Source organism: Ochotona princeps, chromosome 6 (genome assembly GCF_030435755.1).
Source record: "Ochotona princeps isolate mOchPri1 chromosome 6, mOchPri1.hap1, whole genome shotgun sequence".
Classification (NCBI taxonomy): domain Eukaryota; kingdom Metazoa; phylum Chordata; class Mammalia; order Lagomorpha; family Ochotonidae; genus Ochotona; species Ochotona princeps.
In genome coordinates this window covers 4,888,886-4,908,226 of record NC_080837.1, presented here as the reverse complement: position 1 = coordinate 4,908,226, position 19,341 = coordinate 4,888,886, and the positions used below count along the sequence as shown (strand labels likewise).

Sequence of the window (19,341 nt, the reverse complement as noted above, 5' to 3'; positions counted from 1 at the left end):
GTGGCAGGCAAGATTAGGCTGGGCTCACCACCCACTGGTTTGTGTAGAAGACAAGGCTGGAAACAGAACTGCAAACACCAGAAATTGCAAATACCAGCATATGCATAAGCTGATTGGGACAGTGGTCTGTGCTGAACCGTGTACTAGCATTCACACACAAGAATCAGGTCTGGGATCACCTCAGACAAATTTTCTTCAGGGATCCCCTTGACTGAACTGCTGGACTCTGAACCCAAACCATGAGGAGAATTGCAGGTTCCATGGTCTGACCATGGAACGTGTGTGTCAAAGCTGAGTGAGCCTCCTCAGTGGCTCAGATGCAGCAGTGGACAGCATATCCAGTAGAACACGGAGGATATGGCAGCACACTGGAGCCTGCAGAGGATATCTGGTATCATGACAGAGGGCAAAAGAAATTGATCAATAACCCCAGCCAAGCATTGGCAGTGAAAATCTGGGCAAACAGAGACTCTAAGGTAGACTATCCCAGCCAGTGAATTCTGGAGAGATTTCATCGTGCTTGGAATGGCAAGACTGGTAGCAATTCAGAACAGCCAAACTACCGAAACCACTTGAGTAGTGCCCTCAGAGCATGTCCCACATCGCAGACTTTGGGATAGTCGGGAGGCTGGGTGTGGCTTATCTCTCCCCTTCCCCCAGATACAGGAAGAGAATGTGGAAACAATGGTCTTGCCTACTTTCTTACAGCCCTTGACCCTTTGTCCCCTAATCAACAATGTAAAGTTGATAAATAAAATAAAAAATAATAAAATAATAAAATAACCCAAAAAACAAATATACAAGGAAATCAACTAGAACAGTTAAGTAAAAAAATGTGATTTCTTTCAAATAATTCTTTCCTTTTAGTCTTTTAAAATTTATTATTATTATTATCATTTTATGATACAGTTAAAGAGGCTCCTGGGATTTCCTTTATCCCTCCCCAATTCCCCCCCCGCCACCTAGTCCCCCTATATCATTACTGAAGTATAATTCTTTATGCACAATCATATGTCCATCATTGCAGACATGGACAATGGCAGAGAGTCCAGCCTCCTATTGTCAAGATATAGTAAACAGTTTCATTGTAAGTCCATCTTTGTCTGAAAGTAGAGACGCATACTACATTGTATCCTCACATCTGGATATGTTAGTCTCCATTTCACAGTTACTGTACATCCCCTTAAATGAAAAGTCACAGTACAAAATCAACAATAGTAAGAAAAATAGAAATCTATAATGCCATGAAGTTAAATAACATGTTACTAGATATGACAGTCTCCATTACACAGCTACTATACATCACCTTAAATGAAGACACAAAACAAAATCAACAGGAAGAAAAAAGAAATTAACAACACCATGAAGTTAAGTAACATGCTACTGAATGACTAATGTGTTGCTGAAGAAATGAAAAAGAAAATCAAGAATGTTCTTGAAGAAAATGATGCCACTGTATGATCTATGAGTCATTAAAGAATTTAATCAGAAGAAACTGCTTTGAAGAGATGAACTGTCGTCACCTCTTATAGCTTCAAACGTTTCAACAGATTCTGAGAAAACAGAAAAGCATTTTCACAAGGCAGTGTAGGAGGCAGGTGTGTGGCTAGCGGTGCAGACATTGGCTGGGATGCCGGCTTCCTACATCCAAGTCTGGGTCTGTGCTCTTGCTCTTCATCAGATTCCAGCCTCCTGCTGTGCACCCTGGGAGGCAGTGGGGGATCACTCAGGAAGCTCAGTTCCTGTTGCCCACATGGGAGACCCCAATCAGGTTCTTAGCTCCAGGTTTGGGCCTGGGTTAAGTCCATGGTGTTGTGGACATTCGAGGAGTGAGTCAGTGAATGAGAGCTCTCTTTGTCTCTTTATCTATCTTTCAAATAAAATAAATAAGGCAGTTTTTTTTTAGTGTGCCATCAAACACTATCTAAGTTCCATACAGCTGAGCTATGCATGATGAAAATCAGACCAATCTTTTTTTAGCACTCATAGCCACTCTCCATTTGGTAACATAACAATGCTAAGCAACATGCAGTAAAATACTACCAAGAAGGGGCAGAGGAAGATGGTGGTCAAGGAAGATTCTCTACTAACGGCTCCCTATAGAAACATGAACCTGAATAGCTAGTAACTCTACAACTCACTTTACCTGGGGAAGCCCCGTGAGAGGCCATAGTGCCTGCATTTAGAATAATAAGATGCTCTGAAGCAAGAAGGAAGGAAGGAGGTGACCCTTATCTCTCTGCCCCAACTCTCAGCAGCACAGCACAGGAAGACACCTGCTGCCTGGCTTAGGCAGCGAGAACCAAGTCCAGGTCTTCTAGGCCCAGCATCAGGGACACTACTATAAAACCCAGTGTCAGGTGCAGTCCCACAGCCTCTGCTCCCAGGTCTACACCTATGGAGTGACCCTCAGAAATCGTGTTTAATCAGGCAGCCAGGCGACTGGCTACCTTCATCACCACTCCCCAGCTTTGGGTGGCAGACTGTGGAGGAAGATTTCATTCAGTGGGGAGTGGGACTGGATGCTGTTGAGCATGGAGATACACAAAGGCTCAAAGAGAAAGGATTATGAACACAACATCCACCATTCTGCCAAGATCAACCCTCTGTCAAAAGCCACTTCACTTAGAGGGAAAGTATAAGTGGCAGTCCCTCGGCGGGCCCCACTCACCACAGATGCTTGGCATTTGCTGCAGGAGAAACCAGTGGCCCTGCCTGGCCGGGAGCTGCCAGGCAGAAAACGATCCTAACCAATGCGGCACACTATCCAACCAAGCTGTTGCTGCGCACAACTCCACTGAGACTCCGCCTCTCAGGGTCCTAGGAAGCAACCAGCAAGCTGCTCCCAGAAGTTCCACTGGTCCAGCACTGTGTTCCAGCCAGCAGGCTACGTCCACCCTCCCTGGCCCAGGAAGAACCTGGGTACCATACTCTGAAAGGCTGGGCTTAACAGAAGCACCTCAAATTGCATGGTACCCATACTGACCTGCCACCTGCCCTAGAAATACCCAGGCAGTCACATTCACTCCCTAGATGACTTCACTCATGTAACCTCAGACAAGCAGCTGGCAGTGAACCCTGAGTGGCTCAGCCCATCAAGGACCCCAGGAACACCCTGTTGGCCCTGTCCATACTCCCATGGCCTCAACAAGCAAGGAAGAAAACATTTCAACAAAATCTCAGGAAAAGTACAGACATCCACATCTGGGAAGTCCAAGGAGAGAAAACAGATCTCTCGAGATATATCACAGTGAAACTGTCAAAAGAGAGGAGGGAAGAAACATCAAGACTAAAGTGTTGAGTCTCCGTTAATGTGTCAAGACTTCTCAGCACACAGCTCTAGGCCAGGAGAAAATTGGAGGAAATCCACCAAGTCCTCAAAGAAAACAACGGCCAGTCCAGGACACAACACCCAGAGGATCCGAACCAACCCAGTGGCTGAGCAAGAGGCTCCATGGATGACTTGCTCGCAGAGACATCAATGGCAAAAGCTGCATGCTTACCAGATCACTTTCACCAGAGTTATAAAAGCCAGATGAAAGACCACAGTGCCTCAATATGCTAGAATCATGAGAGAAGTTGCACGGAAGAAAGCAAAAAGGAAACAGCTGCTAACATCACTCACCTGCAGCCACAAGGACCACAGCCTGGCGAGACACCTCCAAATCCCAGCACTGGAGCAACTGCAATGACGTTTGGTGGGACTGAACACCTCCTGCCCGGCCGTGGAGAGGATATTTGGAGCTTCCACATTCAGGTGGAGAAGTGCAAAACTGCAGCTAGGAGAGGGAGCTCAAGACGGAGCTTTGGAGCTCAGAGCAGGGCCTGCCGTGTTTACACCAGTTCTTGCTACAGCCCAGAGGCTCTAGTCACAGGCCAGAGACGGAGCCCCTAGACTTGCCTGGAGTCAGGCAGACACCTGCACTCCTAAGGGGTCAGACTCCTGATCTGTGTGCCACTGCTGGCTCTGCTGGCTTGGCAAACATCCTCAAGGCATCATAAAGGAACCTGGGGCTGTGGGATTCGGGTGTGGCCATCCTGGACCAAGCCTGGATGACAAACAAGTTGCTTTTATCACTCTTCTGCCACCCTAGAAAGGGCAACCAAAGGTTAATAGGACCGCATCTTGGGACTCAGCACTGGGCTGGTTAAGCCCAAGGCTGCGCAGATCCTATCGGTTTTCTCTTGACGTCAGAGCCCAGGGACAGAATCTCTGACATGCCAAAGGATCAGACAGAGGCCTGTGCCCTGGTGAAACAGAGGTTTTGAAGTGTATCATCACCAGCCTCTTGCAGGGCTGACATGCATCCCCAGGCTGTGCAAGGCGTGCTGATAGTGAGACCCCTGTGACCAGTCTCAGGCCTGCCTCTGCCAGCCCTCCTCAACAGTCAGCGAGGAATCCCAGGACTGCCTTTAAAAACATTTTTTTTTTAAAAAGATTTACTTATCTATTTATTTATTTGAAAGTCAGAAGGAGAGACAAGGAGACAGAAAGATCTCCTATCTGCTGGCTTACTCTCCAGATGGCCACAACAAGTAGGGCTGGCACAGGCTGAAGCCAGAAGCTAGGAGCTTCACCTAGGTCTCCCACATGGGTGGCAGGGTCCCAAACTCTTGGACCGTCCTTAAAACCCTACATTCAGAAATGAAAGATCATCTTAACAGAAAACCAAGACAGAACAGAATTAAACAGCATTCTAGATGAACTAGATCTGAACATGGTCAGAACTTTCCATCTAACAAACTGTAGAACACACAGTCTTCCCAATAGCACATGAAACATTTTCCAGAATAGATCAAATGTTAGGTTACAAAAGAAATCTATCTTAACATATTTAAAGGAACAGAAATCATATTAAGCATCTTTTCTGATCACAATGCAACGAAACTGAAAATTAAAAGGAAAATATTGGGAACTGCTCAAACACAGAAAAATGAAACAACTTACTCCTGGACAATCAAGTGATCAAGAAAGAAATTAAGGAGGAAATAGAGAAATTTCTTGAAACAAATGAAAATGGAAACACAATATATAAAAACCTATTGGTTAAAGCAAAAGAAGTACTAACAGGAAATTAATCAATGCCCGTATCACAAAGATATAATGATCTCCAAAAAACTGCTCTTAATGAACTGAAAAAATAAGAACAGATCTAATTCAAATTTGGTAGAAGGAAATAAATAATAGAATACATAGCACAAAACAAATGCAAAAAAAAAAAATCCATGAAAAACAGAGCTAATTCTTTGAAAAAAAAAAAAAACCCACAAAATTGACAATTCCTTAGCTATACTAACCAATAAATAAAGAGGATTAAAATACATAGATGAAAATGGAGGCATTGGTATTAACACCACAGAAATACATGTGCTTGTTGGAGATTACAAGGAACAATGATGGCAACAAATTCAACAATCTAGATGAAACAGACATTATGGGACATACATGTCTTACCAAGATTGAATTGTGAGGAAACAGAAACCCTATACAGAAGGAACAACCGTTAAAACAACTGAATTGGTAATAACAACAATAATAATAATTCTCTCTTTAAAGAAAAACCCAAGACCCAAATGGTGCTACTGTTGAATTCTACCGAACTTCTAAAGAAAAATTAACGCTAATCCTCCCAAGTTAAGATGCGGCCTGTGACACTAGCATCTCCTGTGAGGACTGGTTCAAGTCCTGGCTGCTATACTTCCAGTTCAGTTCCCTGCTCACACTCCTGGGAAAGCAGAAGTTGGCCCAAGAGCTGCTACCTACATGGGAGACTCAGATGGTGTTCCAGGCAACTGAGGCAATTTGGGAGGTGAACTAGTGTTTGGAACATCTGTCTCTCCTGTTTCTCTGCCTTTTAAATCAATCAATCGATATTAAAAAAAAAAAGAATAAATTCTTCCAAATTCATTGTATAAGATCAATATTTACTTGATTTCACCCCATATGACTCAACAACAACAACAACAAAGAAAACTACAGGTCAATATCTATGACACAAAAATTCTCAAAAAAAAAATACTAGCAAAACAATTCCAAAAGCAAATTAAAAAGATCATCCTTTATGATCAAGTTGAACTCAGCTCAGAAATGCAAGGATGCTTCAACACATGCAAAATGATAACTTTCTATGCCCTATCAACTGAATGAAGGACAAAAATCATATGACCCACACATGTAACCCCACAAACGATGTAATAGAGACCAGAGACCAGACTACCACGAACCAAGGAAATAAACAGAAGGCATCTCTACATAGGAATGAACGTAGACTCACGATGAAATGTCTAAGTATACCTAGTCAACAAATAATTACAATCCCTACTATTGCCCATGCCAAGTGTCATGACCCATGTAAAGGGCAGACTTGGAACCATTTATTTTCATCTCTTATTTTAAGTGGTTGTCCCCTTGTGATGCTCATTGCTAATACATCTGAGGGGTTGTTTTGCTCATCTTCTTAGGGCAAGGCTCTTTTTTGCTTCAATTTGCAGGTTTTTTTTTTTTTTTGGTGTCAGATATAATTATTTTTGCTGTGAATTTTACCTTTTCATACTTCCTAGTCATTTTGATCTCTTTCAATAAATCCTTGTGATTCATTAACTGATCATCCATAAGAGACTTTCTGACAGTTTGCAAGCACCTGCGTGGTGAACATCCCTTCCAACACTGCTTTTGCTACATCTCATGGATACAGATGTTCCTGTTTCTACTGTCCTTTCTTCAGCACCACACGGGTCATGCAGTAGTGTCAATTTCTCCAAGAAGGTTTTTACTTTCTTTTTCATCAATTTAGCAATACACTGGTAATTCTGTAGCATGTTGTTTAACTTCACGTTGATGAAAGTATTGTTTTTCTCCCTGTTGTGGACTGTTTTCTGGCTCTGTATTTAAGGGTATGTGTAATAGAAGTGTAGCAGAGACTGACATGTCCAGATGTGGGGAGGGAGTGCAGAATGTCTGCATCTAGACCGAAGATGGACTCCCAGTGAAACAGTTGAAAATATCCTGACAGTAGGAAGCTGGGATCTCTGACATTGCCCATGCCTACAATGTCAGAAACAATGTTTCAACAGCGGAATGAGGGACATATGACTGTCCATGAAGGACTACTCATTGTAATACTAGATGGGAAGTCAAAAAAGGTGGAGGGGATTTGGAGAGGTGAGTAAGAAATCTCAGAGCCTATGGAACTGCAACGTAAAATAATAATTAATCTTTTTAAAAAATCGCATGAGGATCTCAATAGATGCAGAAAAGGCATTTGATAAAACTAAATGGTCCTTTATAATAAAAGTGTGATCAGGTTAGGTATGTAAGGAACATATTTCAATAAAGGCCATATATAGCAATCAACAACTACCACACTCAGTGCAGGAAAGCTGAAGGCTTTCTAAGATCTGGAACAAGGCAAGAATGAACATTTTCAAGATGTTACTGACCGGAAGTCCTAGACAGACAATTGGAAAAAATAAAGGACATCAAAAATGGAAAGGAGGAAGTTAGACTGCTACCGTTTTGCCAATGGCATGATGTGACACATAGAAGCCCCAAAGACTCCACGAAACGGCTGCTAGGACAAATTCTATCAGGCTGCAGGATACAAAGTCAACTTACAAAAACCAGTAGCGTTGTAACAGAATAGTGAGTCACCTGACTAAGAAACCAAGAAAGCAACTCCATTTACAATGGCTACAAGACAAAAAACCCTGGGAATAAATTTAACCAAAGAGGGGAAAGATCTTCACAATAAAAATGCTTTTGTAAATGCTTTTTATAAATCACTGATGAAAGCAAACAGAGAAAGCACAGAGAAACAGAAACCTGTCTCGAGGTATTTGTGATTTAAATTGGGAAAAATTAACGTCATTAAAATGCATATACTACCTAACATAATTCTATCAAAATTTTAATGACACCTTTCAAAGAACTAGGAAAAAATATTACTAAAATTTTTATGGAACCACTAAAGGCACTAAATAAGAAGAAAAAAAAAAAGAAACTAAAGTCCTTGCCTTGAACGCCCCAGGATCCCATATGGGCGCCGGTTCTAATCCCGGCAGCTCCACTTCCCAGCCACCTCCTTGCTTGTGGCCTGGGAAAGCAGTTGAGGACGGTCCAAAGCTTTGGGACCCTGCACTCGTGTGGGAGACCCGGAAGAGGTTCCTGGTTCTCGGCTTCGGATCGGCACAGCACTGGCCGTTGCGGTCACTTGGGGAGTGAATCATCGGATGGAAGATCTTCCTCTCTCTCTCTCCTCCTCTGTATATCTGACTTTTTAATAAAAATACATAAATCTTTAAAAAAATACAGAAAAAAAAGCAACAGTATTTAAAAAAGTATAGTATCAGGATAAAAACAAAAACAAAGCAGCACAATAAAGATTCTGTAAGAAAACCCACACATTCATAGCCAACCAATGGTTGACAAAAGTGCTAAGAAAATGCAGTGGAGGGCCAGGCAAGGTAGCCTAGAAGCTAAAGTCCTTGTCTTACAAGCACCAGGATCCCATATTGGCACCAGTTCTAATCCCCAGCGACCCTGCTTCCCATCCAGCTCCCTGGCTGTGGCCTGGGAAAGCAGTCAAGAACCACCCAAAGCCTTGGGACCCTGCACCCACGTGGGAAACACAGAAGAAGCTCCAGACTCCTGGCTTCGGAACGGCGCAGCTCCAGCCGTTGCGGCTGCTTGGGGAGTGATCTTTCTCTCTGTCTCTCCTCCTCTCTGCATATCTGACTTTCCATTAAAAAAAAAAGAAAAAGAAATAGAATATGAATCTTTAAAAAATATATGAAGTGGAGAAAGAAGAGTATTTTTTAATAAATTTTTTAATAAATTGTGCTGGGCAAATTAGATACCCACATGCAAAATAACCTTTCAACCATGCACAAAAAGCAATACTTCAAAATGCATTAAAGATCTGTACATGTGAGACTTGAAATGTTGAAACTGTGTAAGAAAACATAAGAAGGACATTGTAGGACGAAATGGGTAAGAACTTTCATGTCAGATCCTAAAATGAAATGAAAAGCAATGAAAATGAATGAAAATGAAATGAAAAGCAAAAACAGGAAATGAAAGCAAAAACAGACAATGTGATTTCATTAAACCAAAGAACATTTGACCACAAATGAAGCAATCAACTGTGTGAAGAGACAAACTAACGAATGGGTAAAAGTATTAAAAAGCTATACTTTTGATGGGGTGTTAATATTTGTGATTCAGAAGGATCTCAGGCAACTGAAACGGGCAGTATGCCTGAACAGACACTCTTCAAAAGAAGACACACAAATGGCCAATAGGTATGTGAAAGAATGCTCAGCATTACTAAGCATCAAGGACATACAAATCCAGACTGCAACGATACCTCACCTCACTCCAGTAAGATTTGCTACTGATGAAAATACGAAAGTTAACAACTTTGGGTGAGAATCTGGGGAAAGCAACACCTTTGTGTAATATTCGTGGGACTATACATTAGCGCAGTCATTGTGGGGAGAAGCAGGAAGGGTCCTCAAAACATCAAACATGGACACACATCCAAGTGAAATGAAATCCATCTGTGAAAGAAACAGATGCACTCCCATGTGTATTGTCCCAATATTCACATGAGTCAAGACATGGAAGCAACAATGAATGGGTAATGAAAATGTGAATGTTTATACCTCAGAATATTACTCAGACACAAAAATAGATAGCATCTTACCATATCCAACTACATGGATGGAAAGGAAGGTCACTGTGTTAAGTCACGTAAGTTAATGACAGAAAGACAAATATCACATGACGTCAGTTGTACAAAAAGTTTAAAAAGCAAGTGATCGCAGGCCAGTGCTACGATGTTGTAGCTTAAGTCTTTGCCTGTGGCAATGACATTCCATGTGGAAACCACTTTGATTCATGGCTGCTCCACTTAGGATCCAGCTTTCTGCTCATGTGCCTGAGAAAGCAGCAGAAGTTGGCCCAAGTCCTTGGGTTCCTGCACCCACATGCGTGATCCAGCAGGAGATTCTGACTTCCAGCTTCAGCTCAGCCTGGCTCTGGCCACTGTGGCCATTTGTGGAGTGAACTAGCAAATGGAAAATCTCTGTGTCTCCTTCTCCTCTCTGTAACTCTGCATATTTCATATAAAATAAATAAATAAATCATACTACAGAGCAGTGGTCATCAAAATAGCCTGGTACTGGTATAGAAACAGAGATCATTGGAAAAGAATAGAAACCCCAGAATATATAGCCAACAAATCTTCGACAAGAGAACTGAAAATAATCCAGGGGAAAAAATCTGGTCTCTTCAAATGTTGTTGGGACAATTAGATAGCAGCCTGCAGAAGAAAGAAGCAAGACCCACACTTGTCAGTTTATTAAAAAAAAATTTTTTTTCAACTCTAAGTAGATCAAGGACCTAAATCTGCACCCAGAAACCATCAAACTATCAGAGGAAAACATAGGAAGCACTCATCAAGATACAGGAATGGTTAAAGACTTCTTGGAAAAGTCACCAAAAGCAAAGGCAATCAAAGCCAAAATAAACAAAAGCGACTAAAAGCTTCTGTACAGCAAAGGAAAAAATCAACAAAGTGAAGAAGCAACCAACAGAATGGGAGAAAATCTTAACACATTACAGAACAGATAGGGCACTCATCCAGGATTTACAAAAAGCTTCACAAACTCAATGACAGCAAAACAAACAATCCTATGAAGAAATGGGCAAAAGAATGTGAGCAGGAATTTTTCTTTAAAACGATTTTTAAAAATTTATCTTTGATGTCTACATAGTTGAGAAGGACGCATGCCCACGTGGACCACTGATCAAGGTGGGAAGGGTTGAGGAACGCGGGAAAGCGGATGAGACAACTGCCTACCCCCAGTGAGCATGACATCCAGGGCTGGGGGCAGACTTGTCTGGACAGAAGGCAGCACCCACCAACATAGGTGTGGGCTGGATAGTGTGGTCGGTCAGGGTGAGCTGGGCTGCAGCACCTATTGGTGAGCTAAATGGGATGTGGGAGGGATGCACTGGATCAGTCTGTCAAACATATTGGCATGGGCAAAAACCATGGCTGGGGAAAGGCCTGCTGGGGGGTTTTGGGAGTCGCTCTGATTAGGTTGCAGGTCCTGCCGGTGTGTGTGAGGGCCATGTGTGTGGTAGGCAGGATTAGGCTGGTCCACAGCATCCACTGGTTTGCATATGAGATGGGACTTGGGGCAGAACTGACAAATATCACATGTTCTCTCTGATATAAGGCAATCTTCATGCAAAATACAAGAGCAAAAGATATATGGGTGAACATGCAAGTACATACAGTCATCTAAAGGAACAGTATAATACAGACTATCATATTGAGATGTGAAAACATCTCTACTTTCAAATGAAAGACTCCCAATGAAAGTGTTAAATATATCTTGCTAATAGGATGCTGGACTCTGCCATTGTCCATACCTATGATGTCAGGATACACTTTATTTATTTATTTTTTAAAGATTCAGTTATTTTTATTGAAAAGTCAGATATAGATAGATAGAAACAGAGAGGAAGATCTTCCATCTGATGATTCACTCCCCAAGTGACCACAACAGCTGGAGCTGAGCTAATCCGAAGCAGCAACCAGGATCTCTTTCAGGTCTCCCACACGGGTGCAGGATCCCAAAGCTTTGGGCCGTTCTCAACTGCTTTCCCAGGCCACAAGTGGGGAGCTAGATGGGAAGTGGGGCTTCCGGGACTAGAACTGGTGCCCTTATGGGATCCCTGTGCATTCAAGGCGAGAAATATAGCCGCTGGGCCACGGCGCCAGGCCCAGGATACATTCTAAATAGCAGAATGACGGACTTATGACTGTTTTTGAAGGACTACACTATTGTAATAATATAGAGGCAATCCATCCAGGGAGAGGACTAGGGCAAGGGAAAGGGAAAATCTCAGATCATACGGAACTGCAACATAAAATTGGATAATTAATAATAATTAAAAAAAAGAAGAAAAAGAAAGTGACCTGTAATGCTATATTTACAGCAGTATAACCTACAATAGCAAAGCCATGGAAACAAGCCAGATGGCCATCCAAAGAGCAGTGGATAAAGAAACTGTGGTACATCTACTCCATGGAATATTATTCAGCCATTGAAAAGAATGAAATTATACAATTTGCAACAAAACAGTACCAACTAGAGACCATTATGCTCAGTGAAATAAGCCAATCCCAAAAGGTCAAATACCATATGCTCTCTCTGACATAAGGCAGCCTTCACACAAAACATAAGAGCAACAGATATATACGTACATATGTATATACATATATATACATAAATGCATTTAATATCTCAAATACATTTGACACTATTCAAAAATTACTTTTCTCTTAAATAAGAGAAATGCACAAAATATGTGCTGTTTAACTAAGTTGCCAAAATTATTGATATAAAATTACTTAGCATCCTTTAAAAAATTAAACCTACAGTTACTTATGATCCAGCCATCCAACTCTGGGTATATGTCTAAAGACAAGGAAATCAGAATGTTAAAGAGAGCTCTGCATGCTCATGTTTATTCATCACAGTCAAGATATGAAGCAATCCAAATGACCATCAGCAGAAGAACATGTGAAGGAAAAGCGGTGTATATATACATAGTGAAATGTCTGTCAGCTATGGGGAAAAATGATATTCTGTCACTTGCGACAATATGGACGAACCTGAGGAAACTAGGCAGGGTGCCAGGCTCACAAGGAAAATGCCACCATGACCTCACGCATCCTGGAACGCAAGGAAGCTGAGCTGATTGAAACTGACAGAATACTGGTTGCCACAGGTTGGGAGGGGAGAGAGGTGTGGGAAACAGGAAGAGGTTAATCAACAGCTCTAATGTTAAACAGGAAGAACAAATTCTTATTTTCTATTGCACAGTACAGTAACCATGGTTAACAATAATGTATTGCATATTTCAAAACAGCTCATGGAGGATATTTAATATTCTCCACACAGAAATATTTGGTGACTATTAGGCAAATTACTCTCATTTGATCATTATACAATATACACATGCATCTACACATCACATTATGCTTAATTATGTGCCAATAAAAATACAACAAAAATTGCTTTTTTCAAGTTAATAACCATAAAAAATATTGCCAAGAAATATGGGTATCACCATCATGTATTTGAAAAAAAAATGATGTCCAAATTCATATAATCAATTAGTCAAGGGCAAAATTACCATTCTTCACATTATAGGAAGAAAAGGACAAACTATGCCAATGTTATTTTTAAAATTGAAAACAGAAATGCATAAAAACTGTTTTCTGTATATCAATAAAAACATTAAAAATTGGAAAGCAAACTTGAAAAAGGTGATGTCAGTATTGCCATTGTCCTAGGTAATAGACAATAGAGAGATAAGGGCAGATGCTTCGATATTTGCAAATCTGAATGCTTATATCTCTTCACTCTCTCCGGATGTAGTGAATATTCTATTATATCCTCAAAAAATTTCTCTTGCAGTACCTTTCTCAAAGACTTTTCCAAATCATTTTTTCTGAATATTTCAGATTTGTAGATGTGTCAACATAATATAGTTACTAAAAAGTGTAATAGGTAAATACAAGTATTTTTACATAGTATATATAATACACATATATCTATTAAATTGCGTTTAGTTAAATCTCTCTATATTCTTTTAAATCTCAATATTTGAAACATGTGATTTATAGCCAGGTCTTCTATTTTGACCTAATCTGAAAATTATCTTGATTCTTAATTGCATAAATCATTTATATTTAATACATGTAATTAAGCAATTATATCCAAAACTAAAATCTTGTCTTTCTTTTTCTTTTTAAGATTTATTTATATTCATTGGAAAGTCAGATACAAAAACAGGAGGAGAGAGCGAGGAAGATCTTCCATTCGCTGATTCATTCCCCAAGTAGCCACAATGGCTGGAACTGGGCTGATCCAAAGCCAGTATCCAGGAGCCTCTTCTGGGACACCCATGAGGGTATAGGGTCCCAAGGCTTTGGACCATCCTCAACTGCTTTCCCAGGCCACAAGCAAAGAGCTGGATGGGAAGTGGGGCTGCCGGGACACAAACCAGCATCCACATGGGATCCTGAGACATGCAAGGTTAGGACTTCAGCTACTTATGCTACCGTACCAGGTCCTTGTCTTTATTTTCTATTGGTTTATACTGTGTTTCAAAATTTTATCTTCTATTTTTTCCTCTTAATTTCACTTAAATAGTTTCCAATGTTTAATTGCTCTAGAACTATGTATGTACAAGAGGAGGACGTGACATGCTAAGAATTATAATATGCACATTCAAATTATCATAATAGACTTATTATTGAATATTATATAAAGCAGAAGAATCTTGCAATGATATATTCTTTTTATTATAGTATTTTTGCAATGTGATCATATACTATTCCTATGGATAAATACATAGAACAAACTCCATAACATATTTTTTCCTTAAAAGGTCAGCTTTGGGCCTGGCAGTGTGGCCTAGTGGCTAAAGTCCTCGCCTTGGACACACCGGGATCCCACATGGGCGCCGGTTCTAATCCCGGCAGCTCCACTTCCCAAGCACCTCCTTGCTTGTGGCCTGGGAAAGCAGTCGAGGACAGCACAATGCTTTGGGACCCTTCACCTGTGTGGGAGACCCGGAGGAGGTTCCTGGTTCCTGGCTTCGGATCGGCGCAGCACCAGCCGTTGCGGCTCACTTGGGGAGTGAATCATTGGACGGATGGAAGATCTTCCTCTCTGTCTCTCCTCCTCTCTGTATATCTGACTTTGTAATAAAATAAATAAATCTTAAAAAAAAAGTCAGCTTCATTAAAAAAAAAAATGACAGGAGAAGCACTGATATTGTCGCTTGGCAGGTAAAGATCCCACGTGTAATGTCAGCATCCCATATGGGTAAAGGTTTGAACCTTGGCTGCTCCATTTCCAATCCAGCTTCCTGCTAATGTGCCTGAGGAAGCAATGGGAAACGGTGAAAGTCCATGGGTCCATGTGTTCTCTTGGGGACCCAGAAGAACCTCCTGGCTCTTGCCTTTGCTCTGGTCCAGTCCTAGCCATTGTAGCCATTTGATGAATGAACCAGAGGATGGAAGATCCTCCTTCCTTCTGACTCTCTGCTTTTCAAATATATATATATATATATATTTTAAATATTTTCTTTTTTTTAAAGATTTATTTTATTTTTATTACAAAGTCAGATATACTGAGAGGAGGAGAGATAGAGAGGAAGTGCAGCTGCCGGGATTAGAACCAGCGGCCATATGGGATCAAGGCGAGGACCTTAGCCACTAGGCCACGCTGCCGAGCCCTCAAATATATTTTTTAAAAGTCAAAGAAAAAATCGCTTCTTGACCTTTTGGCTAAGATCAAGTGTAGTAAAAGTCAAAGAAAAAAAAACAGAAGAAAATCTTTTAAATCGATCTCCTATCTTAAAGGTTTTCTTATGTAATTTTTATTTATTATTGGCAAGTTAAGTTAGATATATAGAGAGAAGGAGAGAGAGAGAGAAGAAAGATCTTCCATCTGCTGATTCACTGAGACCAGAGCTGAGCAAATCCGAAACCAGAAGCCAGGAGCTTCTTCTGGGTTCCCATATGAGTGCAGCGGCCCATAGCTTTGGGTTGTCCTCAATTGCTTTCCCAGGCCACAAGCAGGGAGCTGGAGGGGAGGTGCAGCAGCTGGGATATGTACCACCCATATAGGATCCTAGCACATGCAAGGCGAGGATTTAGCTGCTAGGCTACCAAGCTGGTTCTGGGCCCTCTTAGAGATTTTCATTTATTTCTAGAGAAACAAGTTTCCACCTGATATTACTATGTAATATGACTAATACTGCACAACTGTTAAAAATGCATTACTACATTTGTTGATCTATAAGTGACTTCATTTTTACCTTTACTTTTGGATGCTATTTTCACTGGACACAAAGTTTTCAGTTTAAAGGGTTTTTGTTTTGTGTTGTTTTTAATTTTGCAATTCCTTAAAGATGTCATTCTGTAAATTCTGCTTCCATTATTCTGTTTCGTCAGTTGTCATTAATGTTATAACAATCCTAGTATTAGTGTTTCTTTTGTTTTCTAAGTGTTTTTCAATTTTACCTTTTTTTTAATCGCATATACTTTGTGTTTGTTTTCATTGCACATATTCTGTTTGGAATTCATTGAGCTTCTTAAATCTATGAAAAGTTATGTTTGTCAAACTGAGAAGCTTTTAGCTTTATTTCTTGAAAAAAATTTGTTTGCCTTTTTCTCTTGTCCTCTGGGGCTCAAATATACACGTTTGTCGTAAGACACCTACGTTTGACTTCCTGTAATCAAACAGGTCACTGAGGACTGTATAGGGAAAATCATGTGCGTTTCACACAGCAGTTAAGATGCTTCTCAGGATTCCTGCATCCTCTACCAGACTGCCTGGATCAAAACCTGGCTCCCCTGCTTTTGCTCTAGCTTCCTGCTGTGTACCCTGGGAGGCCGCAGGTGCTGGTTCCATTACATGGGTCCCTGTCAGCCACGGGAGACCCTACTGGAGTTGCTGGCTCCTGGTGTGGGGCCAGCCCTGCCCCAGATATTGCAGATAAATGGGAAGTGAATCAGTGGATTCAGTCAGATCTCTCTCTTTTCTTTCTCAAATAAAGTAAAAACTAACAAACAAACAAATAAACCCTTTTTTTCTAGTGTTAGGCAAAGTGATTTCTACTGACTTGTCATCAAGTTCACTGGCTCTTGGTACTACCATCTCATATCTGATGAGTGTAGCCAGCAAACTTCATTTCAGGTATGAGGTTTTCTAAAAATAGTTTCTCCTCTCTGTAGAGAGGGACACACAAGTCCTTTTATGCTCCTCTTTCCCAGTAAGATCTTTGCCTGATTGATAACGAGTGATTGAAGGTTACTGTCTGCTGACTCCAACATCTGGACTCTCTTAAATATGGGTAAACCTTCTCTGTTTCTCCACATCCAATAGTTATTTTTCTGTTATTATATACTGCGTGGTACAGATGATCTACTCTAGACACCCTGGATGCTGTTATCTTCCTTCAGAAACTGATGATTTCTCTCCCAAAAGGCAGGGAAAGTGCTGGCTGAGCACTGTGAACTTGCGGATGCCTGGTTGGATGCCTGTCATGAGGGGCACGCTGCAGCATGTGCTCAGCGTATGTGACTCCCTCGCGCAGCCCTCACACCTTGCACATGGTCTTCTCTCATATTTTTTTTTAAAAAGATGTGTTTATTTATTTATTTATTTAGTTAGTTAGTTATTTAGTTATTATTCAAAAGGTGGAATTTCAGGGGGGAGGGGAGGAAGGAAGGGAAAGAGAGAGAGAGGAGACAGAGAGAGAAAGTTACCTATCTTTTACCAACCGGTTATTTCCCAGATGGCCGCACAGACCAGCGTGGGCCAAGCTGGAGGTTGGAGATTCTTCTGAGTCCCCCACAGAGTTAGTCATCCTCTCCTGTGACATCTTTTCCTGCTTTTCCCAGGCCATTTGCAGCGAGCTGATTCAGAAGTCAAGCAGTTGGAACTCAAAACTGGTGCCCTTATGGGAAGCTGGCATCACAGACAGCAGCTTTACCTGCCATGCCACAGCACTGGCCTTGGGAGGGAAAATTTTGACCTGGCACCATTTCCCACCACCCCTCCAAGATTTATTCATTTTTATTGGAAAGGCAGATTTACAGAGAAAGGAAGAAACAGAGAGAAAGGGTTTCCTTCTTCTGGTTCACACCCTACATGGCCACAATGGCTAGAGCTGAGCTGACCTGAAGCCAGGAGTCAGGAGCCTCTTCCAGGTCTCCCACGTGGGTGGCAGGGTACTATGGCTTTGGGCCTTCCTCCACTGCTTTCCCAGGGAGCTAGAGCAGACCTGGAGCAGCCAGGACACTTACTGGTGCCCAGATGAGATGCCAGTGCTTTGTAGGCAGAGGATTAGTCAACTGAGCCATCACACCAGTCCCAGAAGCTAGCACCCGATGCTGGCTATGTGTGACATGCCTTTGCAGAAAATACACTCTGAAGGAACAGAATTGATGAAGCATAATGCCCACAACTTACATCCAGCTAAGCCAGGGAGGGCAGGGAGGAGCCACATCACATTTCCGAAGTATCTTCTCTGGAATTCTAATATGGCTCAATTATTTAAGAAAAAGCAGTTCTGTAGCAAGATAAGCTTGGGTTGTTGTTAAATTACATCCTGTATTCCTTTTGGCCAACATACATGCTAGTAAACCATTCTTTTACAAATCATACAGCACAGATATTTTGTTTATTCTTTTAAAAAATGTTTTACTTATTTATTTATTTTATTGGAAAGGCAGATATAAAGAGAACAGGAAAGACAGAGAGGAAGATCTTCCGTCACTGACTGACTCCCCAAGTGGCCATTGCAGAGCCGATCCGAAGTCAGGAGCCAGGAGCTTCTTCCAGGTCTCCCACGTGGGAGCAGGGTCTCAAGGCTTTGGGCCATCCCCGACTGCTCTCCCAGGCCACAAGCAGGGAGCTGGATGGGAAGCGGGTCCATCGGGATTAGAACCGGTGCCTATATGGGATCCTGAGTGTTCAAGGAGAGGACTTAAACAACTAGGCTATTGCACCGCCCCCTTACATTTATTCTTTCTTTCAACTTAGGCAGCATTGTAAGTGCTTGAAAGAGAGGTAACAGGAAGGCAAGATCTCTTCTCTCATAGGGTTTATATGCTACTACAGACAGACAGACAAGGAAACTCATTTCAGATGATGACAAGTGCCCTACAGCAAATACAGGCTGTGTGTTGGGGGCTGGGTGGGAAGACGTGCAGCTTCAGACACTGCATCCAACCACACTGTGAAGACAGCATGTAAAAGCTGAATGAAATGAGCCAGACGTTGAGTCACATGAAGAATCTTCCAGACCAAGGCCATGTGTCATGGCATATGACTGGAGTGAGTTAACCATGCTCATGGAGGGAAGCTTCTAAGTAATCAAAGCAAAATAACAGTTTGTGAGGAAAACCTACCAAAATTTGATGACTAGTCTGATTTTGTTTTACCTATTTATTAATTCCTATGTATTGGCAGCAACAAAACAGATACTACCTAAAATTTTTAACCTTTTTACAAATAATGCAAATTCTGTTTGCTGACTTTTTATTAAGTTGTTAGCTTCTATCAGAACAAAACTTCATTTTTATTTCCATTTGAAAACAATGTTCTGGACCCCAAGCATGATGGCTCTGTGGCTAAACCCTCTTCTTACATGTGCCAGGATCCTATATGGGTGCCAGTTCGTGTCCTAGTTGCTCCACTTCCCATCCAGCTCCCTGATTATGACCTGGGAAAGCAGCTGAA

The 19,341-nt window shown here is 41.5% G+C and overlaps 1 protein-coding gene across 3 annotated transcripts in view; it reads right to left on the bottom strand.

Moving 5' to 3' along the window:
• Window positions 1-19,341, bottom strand: part of PEAK1 (pseudopodium enriched atypical kinase 1) — a 313,213-nt gene that overhangs the window by 150,512 nt on the left and 143,360 nt on the right. Inside the window, exon 1 of one of the 3 annotated variants that reach the window (XM_058665499.1) lies at window positions 12,690-12,796. The exons of the other annotated variants lie outside the window; for them this stretch is intronic. The gene's annotated coding sequence lies outside the window, so the exon portion shown is untranslated. Of the gene's footprint in view, window positions 1-12,689; window positions 12,797-19,341 lie in introns of those variants that run through there. 3 annotated transcript variants of the gene reach the window in all.